The following is a 23,589-nucleotide window of genomic DNA, read 5'->3' on the forward strand; positions in this document are numbered from 1 at the left end:
AGACACAATTATAAGGCAGTAACTACAGGTCTATGAACATCTTTGCATTTTCAGGGCCATAACAGCTTTGTGCATTGAGTTAAAGAAACCAGCTGTATCCACAAATAAAGCTGTTCATTATTAGTAATGCCAGTTGAAAGTCATCCATCTAAGCCACTTTTCAACACACAACTTTTTTGATTAAATGACATTTTTTCATGCAAAGTATCTCTTTTCTGTGGAAAAATTTTGTTTTTTGATGAAACGTGAACACCCCAAACCCAAAGAATTTGATTTGTAAGTGCCACTGCCGTTCCCCTTAGAAACTGTAATTCAGGGGGCTCATGACCTTATTCTCCTCTATGGGCTGGACCCCCCCAGATGGACTACATCTCCCATGATGCACCACAGTCAAGGACTCCCATGATGCACCAGAGAGGTGCAGCCAGACCCTTTAGACTATGATGCACCCTGAGAGATTGCTCTGACCGGGTTGACAAGCCTACAGAAGAGAATGGGGCATGAAGCATCTAAACTACAACTTCCATCAGGCACCGTGGGATCATATCCGAATCATATTTTGGAGTTTTCAAGTCAAAAAGATTTTAGTTTTCAAATTTTCATTGAAAAGAATTAAAATTTTCAGTTGGAAAAAAAATCCCATTTTCCGATCAGGCCTACTAAGTAATAAGATATTACTACTCTTTGTGTTTGGTGTTGATGCATCCATTGACTAAAATTGTCTGCCACAGAGCTGGATTTCAGTGGTAGTGGCCTACATCCACACACACATATGCACAGAATACTGTAATGTGCTCCTACAGGAGGTTCACAAAAGCCCAAAGGAGCAAGAACAGTCTGATAACTGTTATTAGTTTAGTTCATGTAGGCTCTATCAGAGCAAATGACAGAACACCGTACTACAGATCATAGGAAAGGCAATGGTGCTGTTTGCTCTACTTCTGGTTAATTTTTTAAAAAAGAACTAGCATGAGGCATGTGAACTGTGCCAAACTATCAACTGTATAACCCTGTTCAGCATATTCCTCCCTCCCTGTAATGGCTAGGGTGTAGGCAGCCAGGCCAGAAGCATCCGCTGAGCCGCGGTCAAAGGCAGGAGTTGAGACGAGTGACCAAGCCAAATCAGGAAATAGCACCACGGTCAAGCTGGGATGGGGTCAAAGGTAGGAATCGGGACTAGTTACCAAGCCAAGTCAGGAGACAGGTACCAAAGTCAACTCAGTCCAGGAATGAAGGCAGGAGTGAGGAGCAAGGCGATGCGAAAGACAAGATCTGTAGCAGTAGCAAGCCAGGTTCTAGACATGTAGATCCTTACACCTTCTGCTTTGGTTTATGTCATCTTCCCCAGCCTCATGTCTTGTCATACTGAATTTTAAGCTCTTCAGGGCAGGAGCAATGTCTCTTTTTTTTAAAAAAAATTAAACCTGCCCCTTTGGCACTATATACAAATGTTAAATAAAAAAAACAATAATTCCTCTGTGGTTCCTGGGAGAATTATTCATACTTTGTATTAGCATATCATCTAGAAGCTCCAGTCCTGGCCCAGGACCCCATTGTGCTGGGCTCTGTACAAACAGAACAAAAAGAAAGTCCCTGCTCCAAAGAGCTTACAATCTAAGTATGATCTCCTATACCAGTGGTCCCCACATTTTTGACCTCGTGGTCCCTCCTTACCCAGCCGGGACTGGGTCCATGGCTCTGGGAGGGGGAGACACAGACAGGGGCAAAGGGGCTGAGGCTGGGGCCACATCTGGGAGCAGGAGTGGAGCCTCGGCCATCAGCTGTGGTTGAGAGCAGATCCCCGGGCACAGGGCTGGCAGCCAGGAACGGATCCCCAGGTGCAGCGCTGGCGGCCAGAACCTTGCGTGTGGGGCCAGCGGCCAGGAGTGGATCCCCACCCTGGGGCCGGGGCCAGGAGCACAGCTGAGTGGTGCTCCCTCTCCACCCGCCATGGGGGCTGGCCCAGGCCCCAGCCACACACTGCAAACGTTCCTCCATGCTCCCCAAAGAGGGCATGCCCCACAGATTGGGAACCTATGTCCTATACAGTGTCAATTCTCCCCTGGGTTAGGTTACATATCATAGCTCTCCTTTGGAGAGATGAGCTCTCCAGGGAACAAGTACAGATGTTCAGACAAATACAGAGGCTGCTTACAAAGATTACACTGATTGGGTGGATCAAACCTCAGATGCTAACCCAGAGAAGAGAGAGGTAGTCACTACAGATGCCATCTAAGAAGTGTGTGGGTGGAGGGAAGATGCATATGGATTCACTCAGTTCAGGAGAAATGATCCTGGGAAGAAAACTAAAATAATAAGCATAAATTTTCTAGCTATTAATAGCAGTTTGAAATGCCCCTTAATAGCATGAAAGGAGTTGCTCAGAATCAACACATTTTAAAGATGTCAGGCAATGTAACCGGTAGCTTCCTGTCTGACGTGCAAGTACATGATAAGTGGGTGGAGTCAGAGTTTAATCTAAATTCATTCAAAGACTTCAAAGGGACAGTCTCTGTGCTCGACTGGAATTTCTCAAGTAAGCTAGTCCTTGTAATGGAATATCCTTCTTAAGAACTCTACAAAGAAATGGGAGTCTGGAGAGTTGACCCAATTCCTCCAAACTGTATTTTAACACTCGTAATACTTTCAATGTGATTATACCGTGGATTTTTAAGGAAGGGTCTTCATGATCATGACCTATTTTTGGCACAATCTCCTCACGGTGGCAGAAGAATTGTCATTAAATCTTTGTGGTTAGGCCAATGTCCTCCTTTCCCAGTGGTTAACTCAGTGGAATGGCAGCAGCCAACCACCGATATTATGTGGGATTCCTGGTAAACTATTAACAACTATTAATGGCAGAGTGCCCTTCCCCAGCCGAGTGCTCACGGCATTCAGAGCTTATGGCAGGCTGGAGTTTCTTAACCTCAGAAAAAATATGCCACTGATTTTTTTCTCCCTTGCTACCAAGTATTCTAGTCCTAAGCCTGATCCATAAATACAATGGTTATCATAGACTGCCCAGGATCGTCATCTTACTGCACAGCATGATACTCAGGATAGGTCCATACTTACCGCGTGGGTCGACGCGGTGAGTTCGACTTCTCAGAGTTTGAACTATCGCATCTAATCAAGACGCAATAGTTCGAACTCCCCACGCGCTCCGGTCGACTCTGGAACTCCACCACCGCGAACAGCGGTGGCGGAGTTGACCTTGGAGCCGCGGAGTTCGACCGCGCCGCGTCTGGACGGGTAAGTCAGTCGAACTAAGGTAGTTCGACTTCAGCTACGCTATTCGCGTAGCTGAAGTCGCGTACCTTAGTTCGACCCCCGCCCCCGTAGTGTAGACCAGACCTCAGTTTCAAGAGTGATTTTAGGACCGTCAGACCAGAGTCTCACCATAATTTTCCATTCTGTCTTGGCAATTTCCAGGACAACAGAGCAGTCTCAAAAGAAGTTACTCCATGATTGGGAGAAATGGTAAGTGCAGCAGACATAGCTGCTGCTATAAGGGAGGAAGGGATAGGAATATATTGTGCCTTGATTCTGCTTCCATTGAATTCAATAGCAAAACTCCCATTGATGTCATTGGAGCAAAGAGGCCAGCCAGAATGAAAGGATGAGTGAAAGCCATAGACTAGGATTTTCAAATGGGCCTAAGGATGCCAGGCACCCAACTCCCACTGACTATCAGGGAGGGATAGCTCAGTGGTTTGAGCGTTGGCCTGTTAAACCCAGGATTTTAAGCTCAATTCTTAAGGGGGCCATTTAGGGATCTGTGGCAAAAATTTGTCTGGAGATTGGTTCTGCTTTGAGCAGGGGGTTGGACTAGATGACCTCCTGACGTCCCTTCCAACCCTGATATTCTATGATAACTGGGCACCTCACTACTTAAGGCCTATTTGAAAATCTGAATCTTAGACACTTCTTCTACACCAAATAATATATTGAGTCAGGTCCTTGGGGTATGTTTTGGGATCAGTGGGACACAGGGCAATGGCTGTAATAATTCAGATGTATGACAAACTTTTCCCCTTCATCAATTAATAATTAGATCGGGGAGATGTCTACCTTACTAGGAGTTTCTTGAGAGAAGGGCATTGAATGGGGCATGCCAGTCTGTGAGTGCCTCACCCACTTAGGCACCGAGAGAAATGCCTCTGGGTTGTCTGTGGGGCCCAGGATGGATGGCACTGGGGGGCAGTACCTCCCCGTCCTGTGGTGAAACTCACTGCTTCCCCAGACTTCTTGGAGCATCATCATCTGTTGGTTGAGCCACTGCTGCTGTGCCACCATTTCTTTAATCAGCTGCTGCTGCTGCAGGGTGGCAAGCTGCTGGAACAGCTGATTCTGCTGTTGGTTTTCCAGGACCCATTTCAGCAACTTCTTGAAATCCATTTCTGCTCCTCTTGTTTTGCTTTGTCCTCTCTCTTCTCTGGCCTACTTTCAGGACTGGGACACTATGCTGCCTGCATTCTTCACCACATGTGATAGGGAGCTTGGAGGGATGGGAAGCCTAGTGGTCAGTGTTTGGTCAGACTTCTGGCCCCTTGCCTCTCTGTCAGGGTGGTACAGATACCTGGTTCCTGACCTTAAGCCAGGGATCTTTGGCTTTCCACCTGCATCTGGGTCTAGGCCCTTAAGGGTGTGATAGGGGGACCTGAGCCCTTCCTCTTCAATGGGTACCAGCCCAGGGCCCTGTGGGAAGCAACACCAGTGGGTTCCTCTCTGCAACGAGTCAAAGTTGCTTCCCTAGGCTACTTCCTACCTATAGATCCTTTCAGTTTGGGGCGTGGCCCCTATAGTCCAATCACCTTACAACAAAAAAGTCCAAAGGAGCAGGGCCCTGTCAGACTTGTGAGTTCTCAAAGTGGGGCTGTCTAGAGAAGGCTCGGCCTGAGGGCCAGACCCACTCTATGGTCCCCTCTCAGGCTCACTCTTGTGTCTGGCTTCCTAGAAAAGGATTCTGCTCTCCTGCAGCCTGTCCATCACCCTGTGCCTGGGCTTCTGACATCCTTTTAACCTGCTCCTCCAGTTGGAGCATGCTCAACAGATCTGGGGGTGCAGGAACACCTGGGACCAGTATTGGCTTTTAACCCCTTCAGGGCCAGTGTGGGGTCTGTATGCCCCATCACAGCCCTGCAATGGCTCCATGTACCCATTGACCTAGAGGGTCAACCATATGGAACACTTAGGGCTGATGAGCATTTTCTGCCCAACATAAGCCTTTGGGACTTCTCAGCTAGCTAAGAATGACACCAAACCAAGGCAGCCCATCTTCCCCTGCCTGAAGCCACAGATAAGTCAGCAACACTTTGTGATCAGCAGTGTCTAAGGCAGCTGACAGATTGAATGTTAGCATTGACACCTGGCTCCAGCTAAGTAGGACATTAATTTTCCATTGAATAGCAGTGCTAAGTCAATTAGAGCATTTCCATCCCCAAAATGGACTATCCACTCCACATCACAGTGCGTGCTAATCCTACATGCAACAGAGAAGACGTATCCTCCTGTGACGCCCAAATGAGCCTGTAAATTCAACGCCTAGAGCAAACCAGAACTGATCCTTGAAACTTCAGCTTTCATCTTCCGTTCAAGGATAAATTTGTCTACAAAGAAAAATTGGTTGAGTTTCATGGACTCAGACAAGGACACCTACATTAGTAAAACTCCCGAGTTGCTAAATACCGTGCCTGCTACTATAAAGTGACCTAAATATCTATAAAATTACCTTGGCTAATTTCAAACAAGAGAAAGCCATATAGAATTATTTTGATGAGTGTAAAAAGATGCTGCTGGCCTCTTTCTAGAAAGAGATTTAAATGATGTTTGATGTTATTCATTATGTGTACTAGTATCCTATGGTAGAAGAAGCTGAAAAATAAAGGCTTTTTGTCTCATCATCATTATTGTTTATTATGTGTGTTATGGTACCACCTGGCACCCCAATCAGGGGCTCTGGTTCCATTGTGCTAGGCACTCTGCAAACACAAATCATATCTAATTTCACTGAGTTCTGCGTGGCAAACACCAGTGTTTTCCTCCAGGGAGCTGAAATTAACATGGCCCCTTTTAAATACACAATTAATTAAATTTGATTGCATCCTCTTCCTCAGCCAAAATGCCAGTATGGCTTCGGGAAGATGGCTGCTGCAAAGCCAGAAGCTGGAACACACGACTTCAAATCTTGCGTCAAATTCTGCCCACCTATCCACATCCCGAACTCCCATTGATTTCAGCAGGAGCTGGGCATGTGTACTGGAGGGCAGAATATTACCCAATGCTCACTCCAGTCATCTGGCTTCTTAGGATACAGAGTGGCTACTGTTTTCTTAGAAATGGAGAAATTCTTTTTTAATATGGCCTGCGTAGGATTTTTTTAAGATGGGCTTGTGCTTTTTTTCCCCCACACTCCCATCCTTCATGTTGTGTAATCCAGAAAGGATTTTTAAATAGTATTTTTTTGCTTCGTTTTTTAGATTAGAAATATCAGAAACTTAAGTCAGGTCTTTCCTCACTTTGCTGGAGAACCACTGGGAGATATAAAGGATGTTTATTGTTAGCTTTTAGGCCCAGATTCTCCAAGGTATTTAGCCTCCTAACTTCCACTGTTTTCAATGGAAGGTAAGAATCTAAATAACTGAGTATAATGCCTTAATTGAGACAGTGTGGACTCTTTCAAACAGGGCCCCTTTTTCATATTAATTAATTATTGATATTAAATAGCTGTTAAAGAATAAACAAGAATTTTAAGCATTCTTGACTGAAAATTCCTTCCTGTGTTAACTGCTTAACTTTCATTCTACTGCCTCTTATGATGTCATCATTCCACTAGTTCTCCAGTCATCATAGAGTCAGGGCCTGAATTTCGAATGTAAAAACACCAAACTTTTTTGTCCCCAAAACTCCTTTTAGGCCCACATTATACTTCATAAAGCAGCAAAATAAATAAATAAATAACCAACCAACAACCAAACCCAATATTTTTCATGCAACGGTGTAGACTGTGGGACTCATTGCCACAGGAAGTTGTTGAGGTCAAGAATTTAGCACGGTTTAAAAAGGGATTGGACATTTATATAGACCTCAAGAACACCAGAATTATCCTAATGAATGATAACAAAAATGTTGGAAAGGATATTAAACCTTATGTTTCAAGGCTTCATCCAGTCTAACCAGTAGAGACCAGAATAAAACCTAACGTGGGGGCAGATTTCCCACTTCTACGGGGTTCTTGCATCTTCCCCAGAAGCACTATCACTATCAGAGTGAGGACAATAAAGTAAATGGGCCACTGGTCTGATCCAGTCTGGCCGTTTCTGTGTTAAAAAAGCTATTTTCAGGTTACTTTAGCCTATCCCATAATAAGAATTCATAGATTCCAAGGCCAGATGGGACCATTACGATCATCCCATCTGATCTATATAACACAGCCAGAGAACTCCCAAAATGATTCCTAGAGCAGAGCTTTTAGAAAAACATCCAGTCTTGATTGTAAAATTATCAGTGATGGAGAATCCACCACTGTATATGCAAATTGTTCCAGTGATTAATTACCCTCACTGTCAAAAATGTACGCCTCTGAATTTGTCTGGCTCCAACTTCCAGCCATTGGCTCATGTTCTACCTTTCTCAGATAGACTGAAGCCCGTTCTTAAATATTTGTTCTCCGTGTAAATACTTGAAGACTGTGAATATTATGGTAGGTCAGATTTGGGGTCTACCTTGCTTGACAGTGACCATTCAAAGTTAGATAGGTATAGTGGGTCAAATGGAGCAATTCCTCCTCAGACAAAACTCCCATCGAAATCAATGGGAGTTTTAGCTCAGTAGAACTGCAATACTTTGTCCTGATGATGTATAATAGCCACAGGCCTCATACAGAGCCTCTTTGTGGGTAGAGCTTCAGTGAATAAATCAGCTCTCAGCTCATAAGGACTTGGAAATATTTTGAAAGAGAGAGACAGTAAGTCAGGCTAATACCGATTTTGTTTCCATAAGACTCTCCATAAGGAATGCCTTTTTTCAGTCCGATGCCTTACGCTCATTCCAAAGTTAGGAATCCTTCCCAATGGAAACACAACAAAAGTAAATGAATGTGGTTCCCATGCCAAGAATGATCTGATTCCTGCAGCTGTCTGCGTGTGATTACTTGACTTGAACTTGATTGCTTCGATAATTAATTTCCAGTCAAGCAATCTGAGTAACTCTTCCCTTTAGAAATCTGCCTAAAACCAAAGTCTCAGGCACCAGGTTCCAGCCTGGCTTCATTAAAAATAGACTGCTATTGAAAACTGCCGACGCCGTAAATACAGGCGCTATGCCCCCCTGCTGAGATACATGCTTTCCACATAATGAAAACCTGCCTCAAGGGCCATCTAAAGCAACCCACCTGCTGCTTCATGGGAATCCTTGGCCTTTCACTATCCACAGTCCCTGACAACCTTCCCTTGCTGGCCGGGTTTCATCGTGCATGGGTGACTTTAAAGCAATGCTAGTAAAGGAGGCAGGAGTTCTCTGCACAATTGTAGGGAAAGATCTTGCCAGCTTCATAAATCTTCTCCGAGACATTCCGAGTCCAAGCCACAAACCCGAGAGCAGCCATCATTGCTCGGGGGATGGAGGGGCACACAATAATCTCTGTGTAGGGAATGAACTGCACGGCTACAAGCAAGAGATGAAATCAACTGCAAGTGGTGCCAGGGCCTGAGGAGAGACTGAATGATAAAGCTGCAGCTCTCAGGTGGTGTGTAATTAACAAAGAGTGAAGAGAGAGGGCTGCCAGCTGGTAGAAGAAGGGATTAGGCGTATTGATACATATTGCCAGCTCTCCCCTGTCTCTCTACATCAGGGGAATTGCTTAGGCTCTCTCAGGCCTCAGCCCCAGTATGAAATATATGATATATGGATAATTATCTCTAGACTATCTCTCAATGGTGAGATGGAAAGTGCTTTAGGATTCGTGGATGGGGCACGCTCTAAATAGTCAAAGGGTTATTCCCCAAGAAATATTCTCCCTCCTGAGAGCCAGTTGACTGTAAACCTCCTTTAAAATAAAAGGGCAGCTTGGAACTGGGAGTGTGTCTTTTTATACCCGAATTTTATGGCTCTCTCAAGCCTCAGAGCAAGGATGGAGGGCGTGGATTGTGATGTAAGGAGATATGAAAGCAGTGGTCAGGATCTTGCAATCCCAGACAGGTGCCTTGGTCTATTTGGGCCTTATGCAGGGCAAAAGCATCACCACTGTGAAAAAATACAAGGAACAGCCTATGAATTAGGCCCCAATGACCCTGACTGCCAGGAAACCTCCCAGACTCTGTGGGTCAGAGTCCCTCCCACCCTGCCTGAAGGTCACTGTAGGAAAATGGGTGTGGCTCCTGGATCCTCAGCCAATTAGAGCCTCACCGGAACAGATCTAAACAGGTGTAGTCAATAGGTGGATCAAGGGCCAAATCTGGACCGCCAGATGTTCAGGTGCAGTGAATCGATTGGCCATGGGAAGCTGGTGGTTCCTGGGGGTGTTTGTCCCTCCTTTTTATCCTTTCGATCCCCCTCTTGAAAACATTTCCAGCTGGGTACCAGGAGACAAAAGGTCTGTGGGGAAGGATGTTTCCTGCTGCTTTTTTCTCACCTGTTTGAGTTTCCTTTGTTTCCCTTCCTGCTTGATGACTCAGTTTACTACTTAAATGCAAATTAAGCAGAGTACGCAGTCTTTTGTTTGAGACAGATCTATTGTGTTTGGAACATGTATTAATAACACCATACATTGGAATCTTATAACTTCACATGCAATGTTGCCACACACATATCATCAGGATGACACTGATCAGCAAATTATGAATTTTCTAATGATACCTTACAAGACATACTTTGTACAAAGATTACTTCACTAGTGTGTAGGGCTGTGAATACAGGAGTACATTCTGTCACACCTGCCCGGGGGGAATCCTCCACTGACCACCTCTGGCTTCATTAAGGCTACTTGCGCCACTTATGCTACAAAAAGTAGTGTTAGCGAAGTGGAGAATCCAGCCCAACACCATCCACGTGCTTAACAGAGGTGATGTGACGCTTAATTCATTAAGTGCCCAGTCCAGTAAGGCGCTGAATGTCATCAATTCCCATTCAAGGTGCTCAGCCCTTCATAGAATCAGGGCCTAATAAACAAAGAGCTGTGAGATGCTCAGCGATAGATAAATGTAAAGGATTAGCATTTAATTATTGCTTTACAGGTTCATCCCCAGCCTTAGAGAGGAGGGTTTTACTTAAGAGCAGGTGATGCACCACAGAAGCCTATAAGAAGGTTAAATCCCCTGGTTTTATTAAAAAGGAACAGGACTCCGAGGAAGAATGAGTGTCAACTAAACCCCTGTTGTGACCGTAAGATTTGGAGATGGGGGAAGATCAGGAATTCAATAATTTTCTCAGTTATCTAAGCTGCGGGAAGGAATGAAAAGCAGACATCACAAGCAACCCCTCTCCCGTTTGGCTAGGTGATACTGTGCGTCTTCTGTGTCCAGAATGAGTGAGAAATCTCATTGAGAAACTGCTGGCTTGACGGTTTTGGAGACCCGCTGCTGTTCTTTCGTCAACGTAAAGAACCTGTCAGCTTTTGACAAGCCCAGGATGCAGGGAGAGAAGCAATCTCCTGCATGACTATCTTACAGATCTGCATGCAACTCTTGTACACCGCCTTTTCTAAATGAGTCACTCTGGTAGTTCTGTAAAAATGTGAGCCTTCCAAAAAAGCCTAATAAAGACGATAGCTCTGTGTTCTTTGCAAATCACTGCCTCTCTTTCCTTTCCGGGACACTCTCGTCTGTGTTCAAGTTAGCTGAGGGAAGTAGATGGATTAACCCTTTGTGGTGCTCTGAGTGGAGACAGAAAATGGCTCTATTTAAAGCCAGGCGATAAAAAGAAGCAGCTTGCTTTCCATTCCCAATCCCTGGAGGCTACCTAGGGCATGGCTGCTGAATTCAGCAAACAGGCAACATTTCAATCACACGCATGAATGAATTGGACCCTGTTTCCATGTAATCAGCTGCCCAACCCACTGGGCTAGAGCGGAACACACAGCTGAGTCTAATCCAACTAAAAATGGAAAGGTTTGATGAAGAATCCTGTGCATCCCTTCTCATCCCTTCTGGTCCACCCTAGGGGTTAAGGAGCCGATTGTGGCTGTTCTTTGCATGTGTGCACAAATGGCGGGTGCAAGGATCCAGCAAGTTGCTGCTATGAATGCCAGGACACCTCTGGGTGAGAAGGGGCAGGGAGCAGAGCTGGGTGGCTGCAGATGGGAGACCAATTTACCCCCTTTCTATAGCGTGGTGCAGCAGGCCTACTCCGACTGGAGGATGCCGTGCTGCTCTGCACCCATCTCAGCTCAGTGCCTCAATGGCACAACCTGTATCTAATAGGCCACTTGGTAGCCTAGGCAATTCCTTCTTCAGGCTGCGTATTCTTGAGGGTTTTCTGGTATCCCCACAGCTCATTAGCTCACCCTGGCTTGCATGTGCACCAGGGTTAGTGCAGATAAAGGAGACACCTTCCAAACGGAGTCCCAGGGGGATTAGTATTAGTATTATTTGGCATGCCTTTTAATTTCAAAGGGAATTTAGCTAGTGAAAGGTGCTGGCACGAAAGCCCTGGAGATTTAACACATGCAGCAGGAACAAGCAGCAAAACAAGCTTCCCAACCCTTGGGCCTAAACACGTCATCACTTGTATTCCAGTAGCCCCTAAAGACCCCCAGCTGAAATTGGGGTCCCATTTTGCTGGGTGCTTTGAGAGAAAGGACCTGCTCAAAGGAAAAACAGAGACACAGAGAGATGGGATTTGCCCAACATCACCCACCTGGTCAATGACAGAGCTGAAAACATAACCCAGGTCTCCTGATGCCCAGTCCAGGACCTTAGCCGCTAGCTCACCACTGTCTAGCACAAGAACCCCTCGGGGTCAGTTCAGCCTTAGTCAATTACCTTATCTTTGCTGGAGAGTCTGCCAGCGAGGATGCAAATTAGTACGACGCATCGGTTGGAGGGCTACATTTTTCAAAGCATCTATGAGGGAGTTCACTGCCTGGCACCCACTGAATCCGCTGCACACTCAGCACGTGAAACATTTACTCTGGCACTGCACGTGTAGCTATTTAAACTGTCAGCACCAGGGACTGGGCCTCCTCCCGTGTCATGTGGGGATCTAAACACTGTCAGCACTCAGTAAATAATCACGGAGAGATGCACTGAATGCACTAGCCCCGTTGGTTCTTACTAAGCCCTCATCCCCAGCCGACGCCTTGCTAGCATGTCTAGAATCCAATTTCAGTTTAGAGATACTTAAGAAGCAAACTAGTGGATTTCCTATTGTTCTGGCTTGTGTAGGGCTGGCTGAGGACTTTGGATAATTGCCCTAGTCTGTTGATCCTCTCTGAACTGACAGTGGCACTGGCCCCTGCTGGAGACAAGTCACTGGGCTAGATCAGCAGTTCCCAGACTATGGGGCAGGCCTCACAAGGGAGGCGCGGGAATGTGTCGGGGGAGGGGGAAGACATGCTTTTTTTGTTTTTGAAGAGCTGTCAGAGCTATGGCTGGGGCTTATACACAAGGGCTGTGCACACACAGGAGGCAGGGATAGAGAGGACAGATAGAGCCCCACCACTGCGGTCGACAGCCGGAGCCCCACACGCAGGCTTGGGCTCTCCTTCCCCCAGAGCTGGGCACCCGGCCAGCAGCCGCTGTTCTCTGCTCTGCCTTCAGAGCTGGGTAATGGTATATGTACTTGTGGGATGGGTGGGGGAAGCATAAGCGACTACAGACACAAAGAAGGAGGGCCCAATCAAATAAGTTTGAGAACCACTGGGCTAGATGGACCATTGGTCTGACCCAGATAGGCCATTCTTAGGTCTTGTTAAGAACATAAGACCAGCCCTACTGGGTCAGACCAAAGGTCCATCTAGCCCAGTGTCCTGCCTTCCAACAGTGGCCAGTGCCAGGTGCCCCAAAGGGAATGAACAGAACAAGTAATCATCAAGTGATCCATCCCCTGTCACCCATTCCCAGCTTCTGGCAAGCAGAGGCTAGGGACACCATCCCTGTGCGTTGTGTGAAGAAATATTCCTTTTATTTGTTTTAAACCTGCTGCCCATTAATTTCATTTGTTGACCCCTAGTGCTTGTGTTATGAGAAGTAGTAAACAACACTTCCTTATCTACCTCCTCTACACCAGACATGATTTTATAGACCTCAATCATATCCCCCCTTAGTCGTCTCTTTTCCGAGCTGAAAAGTCCCAGTCTTATTAATCTGTCCTCATACAGAAGCCATTCCATGCCCCTAATAATTTTCGTTGTCCTTTTCTGAACCTTTTCCAATTCCAATATATCTGTTTTGAGATGGGGTGACCACATCTGCACAGAGTATTCAAGATGTGGGCGTACCATGGATTTATATAGAGGCAACATGATATTTTCTGTCCTATTATCTATCCATTTCTTAATTATTCCCTGCATTCTGTTCACTTTTTTGACTGCCGCTGCACTTTGAGTGGATGTTTTCAGAGAACTATCCACAATGACTCCAAGATCTCTTTCTTGAGTGGTAACAGCTAATTTAGACCCCATCATTTTATATGTATAGTTGGGATTATGCTTTCCAATGTGCATTACTTTGCATTTATCAACATTAAATTTCATCTGCCATTTTGTTGCCCAGTCACCCAGTTTTGTGAGATCCTTTTGTAGCTCTTCACAGTCTGCCTGGGACTTGACTATCTTGAGTAATTTTTTTATCATCTGCAAATTTTGCCACCTCACTGCTTACCCCTTTTCCCAGATCGTTTATGAATATGTTAAACAGGTCTGGTTCCAGTACAGACACCTGGGGGACACCACTATTTCCCTCTCTCCATTCTGAAAACTGACCATTTATTCCTACTCTTTGTTTCCTATCTTTTAACCAGTTACCAATCCATGAGAGAACCTTCCCTCTTATCCCATGGCAGCTTACTTTGCATAAGAGCCTTCAATGAGGGACCTTGTCAAAGGCTTTCTGAAAATCTAAGTACACTCTGTCCACTGGATCCTCTTGGTCCACATGCTTGTTGACCCCCTCAAATAATTCTAGATGTTGCTATAGCAGAGACAAGAGACGCAGGGAGACCACTGCTGAATTACTTTAATCAGTTACTGTTCAGTTCTCAGAGTCTATTTGCCAGAATCCAAAGCAAAATTACAGTCCTCCGGCATTAAAGTGTCTGAAGATTTGTACTAAACCATGGTGTATGTATATTATTTACCATGGCAACAATGCTAATACATCCTGTGCCTGAACTAAGATTAGCCGAGGCACAGGGCATGAAAAGTAAGCATTCAAAAATATTCTGCCTTTAATGTGACAGATTTGGCCATGTATTTCCCCTATTAAGAAATACTTTGATGTTGCTCTATAGCAATAAGAAAATGTGGATGGGAAGAGTGTTTGTCAGTTAGAAGAATGTAGGAATTGCTGGACTGGATTAGGCATGGGGTCCATCTAGCCCCAAACTTGTCTCCAACAATGGTCTGTAACAGGTGCTTCAGAGGAAAGCACAAAACATTATGACATTATGGAATAATCTGCCCACATGGTATTTTGTTTCTTCTTGACACTCTTTTGTTAGTGGATGGCTTATGCCCTGATCATGACAGTCTCTATATCCCTTATTTTTCTTCCTCCTGTCTAAATTATACATAATCCTTTTTGGAATCCTGCTAAGCTCCTGGCCTCAGGAAGATCTTGTGGCAATGAGTTCCACTGTTCAATTGTACATTGTGTAAAAAAGTATTTTTGATCTGATTTAGATTTGCTGCCTTCCAGTCACATTGTATTGCTCCTTGTTCTTTTTTTTACTGTTGCTATATTACGGAAGTGTCTAGGTGCTGTACCTACACATAGCAAGAGACGGGCTCCCCCCTGAAGAGCTTACAATCTAAATAGACCAGGCAGACAAAAGAAGCATTAATACCCACATTTTACAGCGGAGTCTGTGATGGAGGCCAGATGTCTTGGGTCCAGTTTGGTACCTCAGCTGCTAGCCCCTCCTTGTACTATGAGAAAGTAAATAGGAGTACTCAATTTATTTCTTCTTGCCCAGGTATTATTCTGTATCCCTCTATCATGTCCCTCCTTGTTTATCTCCTTTTTAAACTAAGCACTCCCAGTCTTTGCAATCTCTCTTCACAGCCTAAGTCTTTCGGTGCTTTTACTTAATCTCGTCACCCATCCCTGAACCCCCATCTACTTTTGTATGTTCTTTATGAGGACTACGTGCAGTGTACCAGAGCAGGTGCTTTATAGAATGGCACCTTCACATTTTCATCTTTATTTTCCATCCCAGGCCTTACACACCGCAACATTTTGTTTTCTTTTTCGAACCAGTTTGCTGCGCTCATAGTTCCTGTTTGAAGACCAGCATGACACATTGATCTTAAGGCAGATTCGGTATATATTTAGGAATTAAATTCTTTGTTCAGTATGCTCTCATTGAAACACACATGGGCCAAAAGTCCATGACTTGTGCCTCATGTGTTACTCTAGCTAAAAACATTCCCTTTCTCCAGAGTCCTGCCATTTTACCCTGTCCTTCACCCTGTCAGCATCCTCAGAAACTCTGCGTTGCAGTGACCCACCCTCCAGCTCAATGTAGGAATTGCCAACTTTGATCAGACCATTGATCCATCAAATTTAGCACCTTGCCACTAGCAGTGGCCAACGCCAGATGCTCCAAAGAAAGGTGATTCCCCCATTGTACCATTATTAGCTAACAGTGCATTGCTATACAGGGCAGGTGGAATTCTTTTCTGGTCCCTGCAGAGGTTAAGTTTATGCCTTGAGGAGGGAGTTCTGATTGCCCTAATCCTAGGGTGCATAACTGCAAACGTTCTGAATGCTTGTAAAATTATTCAGCTGCCTGGTTTCACAATTCCCTGCGGTGGTGAATTCCACAGGCTGGCTACATGCTTTTGTGAAGACACTCTCACATTCCAGAGTTAACCTGCTCACCGTCCCTCCTCCTACCGCTTATATAAAAAACAGTATTTTGAGATGATGTAAAAGAGGAACCATGGAATAGTTTTCACTACAAACCTTCAACTGCGTATAAAATTATTGGAGGAAACCAGAGTAAAAACGTAGGAGCCTTGCAGCTGTGCTGAAAGGATAGGGAGGGAATCAGAAAGCTAGTAGAAGCTTGGGGGACACATCCATTTTCCCTAGTAGTTATATCATAAAACCATCCTCTTCTCTATGCTGAACTAATACTAGTCTTTGCAATATCTCCTACCTACCTCTAGCCACCACTTCCTTGCCCTTTCAGTCTCAGGGTACGTCTACACTACGGGACTATTCCGAATTTGCATAAACCAGTTTTGTAAAACAGATTGTATAAAATCGAGTGCACACGGCCACACTAAACACATTTAATCGGTGGTGTGCGTCCATGGTCCGAGGCTAGCATCGACTTCTGGAGCGTTGCACTGTGAGTAGCTATTCCGTAGCTATCCCATAGTTCCCGCAGCCTCCCCCGCCCCTTGGAATTTCCGGGTTGAGATCCCAGTGCCTGATGGGGCAAAAATCATTGTCGCGGGTGGTTCTGGGTAAATGTCGTCAGTCACTCCTTCCTCTGGGAAAGCACTTCTGGGGGTGCGTGGGGGGGGTGCGTAAATTGCCGAGCTATGCCCTGACCCACCGCGGACACTGTGTTTGACCCTAGAAGCATTTGGAGCTCAGCCAAGAATGCAAATACTTTTCGGAGACTGCAGGAACTGTGGGATAGCTTGAGTCCTCCAGTCCATGAGCGTCCATTTGATTCTTTGGCTTTCCGTTACGCTTGTCACGCAGCAGTGCGCTGAGCCCCTGCTATGGCGTCTGTCTGGAGATTTTTTAAAAATGATTTTGAATTTCGTCTTCTGTAACGGAGCGCTGATAGAACAGATTTGCTTGCCCTTACAGCGATCACATCCGCATGGTCCATGCGGGAGCTCTTTCTTTATTTTGATTTTTAACTGCATCGCCACACGTGCTGATCTGAGCTCCACGCTAGGCAAACAGGAAATATTCAAAAGTTCGCGGGGCTTTTCCTGTCTACCTGGCCACTGCATCCGAGTTCAGATTGCTGTCCAGAGCGGTCAGTGGTGCACTGTGGGATACCGCCCGGAGGCCAATACCGTCGATCTGCGGCCACACTAACCCTAATCCGATATGGTAATTCCAATACTAGCGCTACTCCTCTCGTTAGGGAGGAGTACAGAAACCGGTTTAAAGAGCCCTTTATACCGATATAAAGGGCCTCTCAGTGTGAACGGGTGTGGCATTAAATCGGTTTTACGCTCCTAAAACCGGTTTAAACGCCTAGTGTAGACCAGGCCTCAGCAATAGCTTTCTTGTTGCTATGCTACCCACAGCCTCTCTACATTATTCCACGCATTGGCCAGAAGGGAGACACCTGACCCTGTCCGTCCTTCTGAGAGCCAAATGACCCTTATAGCCCCTCCAGGCACTTCCAAGTGTGTGATCTGAGTGAGAGATGCCACAGCGTTACAATGAAGCTACAGTCCCCTGCCCACAATGTATAACTTGGTATGATCTGAGTATCTCTCCGTAATGAATGGCACAAAGGCAGCCCTCCATGACTTGGCCTTGGAACAATACAGCCCTAGCTATGGGGTGAGTGGGTTTGCTTTGCTTTGAGGTTTGCACCGGTGGTGAAACACTGTTCCAGCCTAACCTGGGGGAAGCAGAAGATCTCATGTGTTGAGACTGCATGAGCCAGATTTACCAGAGAGTGCATCCACATGGGAGAAGTGATAAGGGAAAGGATCTCAGCCATGTAGTCGAAGCAGTTTTGACAAGGGCTCAGCAGAGGCCTTTGAAGGAGGACTGAGCAAAAGTCTTCTACTTGTTTGGTATGGTGCATTTTTTCCCTGCCAGTTGCTGTAAGTCCTGGGGAACCTGGAAAAGGCCCACACCGACTCTGCACAGGAAAAGCAGAGAAGGTTGGCGCGGGGCTCCTTAGATGTGCCAGACCACAGTGCTACACAATGGTGCCATTGTAATACACTTGTAGAGCATGTTACGCATGTCCCGCTAAAAGCAAAAACGATGAGGAGTTCTTGTGGCACCTTAGAGACTAACAAATTTATTTGGGCATAAGCTTTCATGGACTAGAACCCACTTCATCAGATGCATGGAGTGGAACATACAGGAGCAGGTATAAATACATGAAAGGATGGGAGTTGCCTTACCAAGTGTGAGGTCAGTCTAACGAGACAATTCAATTAACAGCAGGATACCAAGGGAGGAATAACTTATGTAGTGGTACATAACAGTTGACAAGAAGGTGTGAGTAACAGTAGGGGGAAATTAGTATTGGGGAAATTAGGTTTAGGTTTTGTAATGATCCAACCACTCCCAGTCTTTATTCAGGCCTAATCTGATTGTGCCCAGTTTGCAAATTAATTCCAGTTCTGCAGTTTCACGTTGGAGTCTGTTTTTGTTTTTTATTGAAGAATTGCCACTTTTAGGTCTGTTATTGAGTGACCAGAGAGGTTGAAGTGTTCTCCTATTGGTTTTTTAATGTTATGATTCCCGCTGTCAGATTTGTGTCCATTTATTCTTTTGCGTAGAGACTGTCTGGTTTGGCCAATGCACATGGCAGAGAAGCATTGCTGACACATGATGGCATATATCACATTGGTAGATGTGCAGGTGAACGAGCCCTTGCTCGAGAGATGAGCATCTCTCTGGGACCTGAATGCTGCACTGTTCTGCAGGCAACCCAACTCACAAGCCTTGGCTTCTGACTACCCATCTCCCCACTCCATGGCTACAAGATGGACTCCAGCTCTGGCTCCATGGAGCAGTATGGGGAGCATGCCCCATAACCCAACTAACTTCCCCTTGCAGGGAAAGCAGGAGAGCAAGAGGCAGTGGTAGGCAGGTCCTGGGAGAGAAGGGAGACAGAAAACAAAATGCCAGGCTATAGCAAAATGGCAAATCCCTCAGCAAGAACGCTGGATTCTAGGGCATCTTGGGAAAATGCCACATTCTATGGCTGCAGACAAAGGGGGTAATTCACACCTCACAGACCTATTGTTTCAGACTCTCTGCAGACTCAGGCAGGCATCATTGCAGCTGCTTGCAATTGGGTCACATTTTCAAGGTTCTTCCAGCAACCATAAGCACTGGGATTTTTTTTTAAATGAAAGCTGAGATTCTGGAATACAGTCGTTGGGAAGGGGTAAAATCTGCCGCAGTAGAATCATGGAATTCAGAAGACCCTGACCATAGCCAGCTGGTGGAGGTGAGAGCTCTTTGCTATTTATTCAGAAACACCTCCGCCTCTTTTTCCGGCCCTCTCAGTTGTCTAGTACAATACACTTCACTGGCCTGCCTCAGCGGTCTAGTAAAATTAAGAACAGGAAAAGAAAATCAGGGGAGGAAGGGAAGGCTGGAAATAATTGCAAAGAGTGGGGAACATGGTGAGAGAGAGAGCTGGAAAGTGCAGCAAATGGGGGAAGGGCGAGAATTGGAAATGAAATCACTGAACAGGAGAGCTCAGATGTGATCAAAGCTCACAGAGACAGACAGAGTCTGGATTTGGTAGCTAGGAAGCCTCATTTCTACATCTTGTCTCACAACCTAAAAATCTTGGTAGTGGCCTTGTAGCACAGTGCCTGGTGCTATATGTTTGAATTTCAAATCGAAATCTTACCCTAATGAACAAGTCTGATCCAGTTGTCTCCAGGGTTATAATCTGTTACTGGCTGCAAAAGAAGAGCTTTGAAACTTCCGATGAGCAAATCATAAGAATTCCTAACCTGTATATTCATTTTAAACTCTGACCCTAAAAATCCATGTTGCATTGTAAAAGAGTCTGAAATTTACTTTTACATGGGCGTGAGGGGGAGGGGAGGAGGAATGAATTGAAAGAGAATGCAATAAAACCCATCTTTTTCTGCAGGAGCTTCTTGTGTTTATACAGATCATCACCCCGCCCAGTAATGGACATTCCTCGTCCCCAGCCCTCATCTCTGTTTGCTTAGTGTCAGCTAAAAAATCTGTCACATCAAGTTCTTCACAGGCCCTTCCGTTTCAGGACATTTGTGCATGCACTGAGTGAGAACACTCACGGAATAAACAGGCAAAAAACTGGACTGGATGGAACATTTTGAAGGAGCAGCCACCTCATGAATAAATTTTCTAATGAGAAAATACACTTCATGAAACTCTGCTTCACAGATAAGCTACCTGGGTTGGTGCTGAAGAAACCATGGTAACTGCACATTTTAATTGGATGTTTGCTGGTACGAGAGGAAGAGATTGCAGAATTAGTGCTTGGTGGTCTGCACAAGCATGGCATAGTCTGGAGAGCCCATGCTATTTGCTAGGGAAGAATTCTATAGCCCTTATGTATGTTTTATGTCCTAATGTAACAGAAAGGCTGAAGGAATCAGGCACATTACATAGATCCTCTGACATAATATGATGCTCGATGGGGTCAGTGATTCTATACTATTCCAGTCATCACCCCCACAAACCCGGGCTCAGATTGGAAAACAAAATGTGGTGGTTCTCCTCATGTCCTGCCCACAGGCCAGGCTCCACCCCCTTCTCAACAGAAGGGGGCACAGTTTGCAGTAGATTGTACAGGCGCTCAAGATGTGCATCAGAAGTAAACAATCATCTAAATGCTGATGGCCACAGGTGTTTTTATTACCACGGGCCAGGAATTTGAGGCCTGATTGATTTAACTCTAGCTGGGCATTGGCTTCAATGTCGTTATGCCTGATTTACAGCAACATTAGTGAGATCAGAAGCAAGCTCCTTGTTGGCCTGACGTATCAGTTTTGCAGGGTAGTTTATAGGAATAGGGTTGTATCCCTTTACATAGTTTGTGAGCCCTCTAGTGGTGCTCACTGCGTTCTAAGTTTTAGAAGCTGCCAGAAAGTAGCTAGAGCAGCCATGTGTATATAGCTAGGCCAGTGATACTCAGACCGAGGCTCGGGAGTGCAAGTGGCTCTTTAATGCCTCTCCTGCGGCTCTTTGCATCACATGATATTAAAACACTGGTTAATAATTAAATCACGCAATCTAAGTTATTAACCAATCAGGTTGCTTTTACTATGATTTCACACCACTGTGCCTCTTTTGGGTAATGTTGATTGCGAATTTGGCTCATGAACTACTGAGCTTTATCGCCGAGCAAGGCGTAGTATGTTTGTGTACAGTTAGTAAGCACTGTTCTTTGGCACCCCGCTGAGCCCACATGGTTTCTGCATATTTGTATTTGTTGGCTAAAGAGCAAAAGACCCAACATGCAGGCACAGATTTGCTTGACTTTTAAAATTAGACTGTTATTGGTGGGGGGAGTCTGAAGCCCTGTTGCAGGTGGAGACATGAGGTATAAATAGGAATTGACTTGCCAAAGAAAATAACAGTTACATCTTCATAGCAGACACTATAAACTGTATTCCATGTTTTATATGGAACCATACGGCTATTAGTCTGCTAATGATACCACTGTTAATACAGCTGAGGAGATACATTACCTTATTGCTGTTTCACTTACCTCTCTGCTCATATGTCCCTTCCCTTTATCAGAATCTCCTACCTTTCCTCTTGCCTCTGGCTTGCCATCGACCTGATCTTTGGGAGCGAACTTTCACTTCAGCTAATTCTGCAGGCTGGAGGTTGGATTATATGTAGTAAAATGCAGCAGCAATACTGGGCCAGGGCCCTAGCTGGGGCAAACTGGGAGTTCACCCACTGGAGCTACTCTGATTCATATCATCTGCTGATCTGGCAGTGATAGAGATACCCAAATCTCAGTACCATAGCAGGGTTGTGGTGGTTTGGTCATTCACACTAAGATAATCATTCAAGAACAAATAATGTGCTGGCTTTTCTGGGCCATTCTGTGCTTTGTACTTTAGCTGACTATTTTTGCACACGGCTGCAACAATTGCTCCCTCCCCAAGAATCGCTGGCATGTCCATAAGGACATTGACACAGTGAAGGGATGTCAGTATCAAACATTTCAACTCCAGCGATAGCCCACCTTGTTCAAACTAAGGACAGCCGTAGGCCAAACCATGTCCTGGGCAAGCTCAAATGCTGTGTAACTCCCCTTGGTTCGGTTCGTTTTTTTAATGGTAGATCCCTCCATCCAAGAGTAAACCAATCCTCCCCGCTCTTCATCGCTCACTTCCCGTCAGAGTTTCTGTCTTGTTTCATTTGTTTATCCCTGGCTTCTTACACCTCGCTCCAAGGAGGCTGATGAGATGACAACCATGAGTGGATGAATGAAAAAGACGGAGGATGATGATGACTGTTCTGTTCATCTGTGAGCTGGTCCTGGATCAGAGCTGGTGAGCCTCCAGGCATGGAGAAGAGGAGTCAGTGAGGCCCCTGGCATTATTAAGGAGATGGAAGCACACAGAATTAAATCACTAAGAGTCCAGACAACCACAAATGAAATGCAAAGAGATCCATAATAAACTCCAAGGCTCTGGACAGTAGTCAGAGTGGTGATAAAAAACTGGAAGCCTGTATAGAATCTGAAGGCTAATGGAGTTTTATTGCTTCCAAGCAAATAACTATATTCCAAGAAGTCATTTTTAATTCTTAACAGCAGGCTTTAAATTAAAAAGGGAAGAAAAACATAGACATACAGAAATGACTAAGTATATTATTCTCTCAGTGGTAGGAGATCTACACAAGTAACTCGTTGTATAGCAAACTATAAATATATTCAAGTAGGAAATGCAAAAAAATAAATTAAATTCATTGAAGTTCAAGAGTACTTGTGGCACCTTAGAGACTAACAAATTTATTTCAGCATAAGCTTTCGTGGGCTACAGCTCACTTCTTCGGATGCATAGAATGGAACACACAGACAGGAGATATTTATACATACAGAGAACATGAAAAGGTGGAAGTATGCATGCCAACAGGAAGAGGCCAATCAATTGAGATGAGCTATAGTCAGCAGGAGAAAAAAAGCTCATCTCAATTGATTAGACTCTTCCTGTTGGCATGCATACTTCCACCTTTTCATGTTCTCTGTATGTAGCCCACGAAAGCTTATGCTGAAATAAATTTGTTAGTCTCTAAGGTGCCACAAGGACTCCTGTTCTTTTTGCGGATACAGACTAACACGGCTGCTACTTTGAAACCTGTCATTCAAGTTCAAGGCTCCCAAACTAGACTGGGATTTTCAAAGGAACCTTTGGGAATTAGGTGTGCAGATCCCACTGAAATCCCATGGGATTTGGGTGCTTAATTCCTCCCACATGCTCCTTTGAAAAATCTCAGCCTTAAGATGCACTGACATTGACAGGGGGTTTTTTTACATTTAATTTCCTTGGTGTTTTCCTGGGAAGCAAAATGTCGATAATAAAGAGCTCTTCAGTCTAACAAACGCAGGAATAACAAGATCCAGCGTCTGGAAGCTGAAGTGTGACAAAATCAGTTGAGAAATAAGGCACACATTTTTAACAGAGAGAGTAATTAATCAGTGAATCAACTTACCACCAGGGTTGTGGTGGATTCTCCA

Source organism: Mauremys reevesii, linkage group 5 (genome assembly GCF_016161935.1).
Source record: "Mauremys reevesii isolate NIE-2019 linkage group 5, ASM1616193v1, whole genome shotgun sequence".
Taxonomy (NCBI): Eukaryota; Metazoa; Chordata; order Testudines; family Geoemydidae; genus Mauremys; species Mauremys reevesii.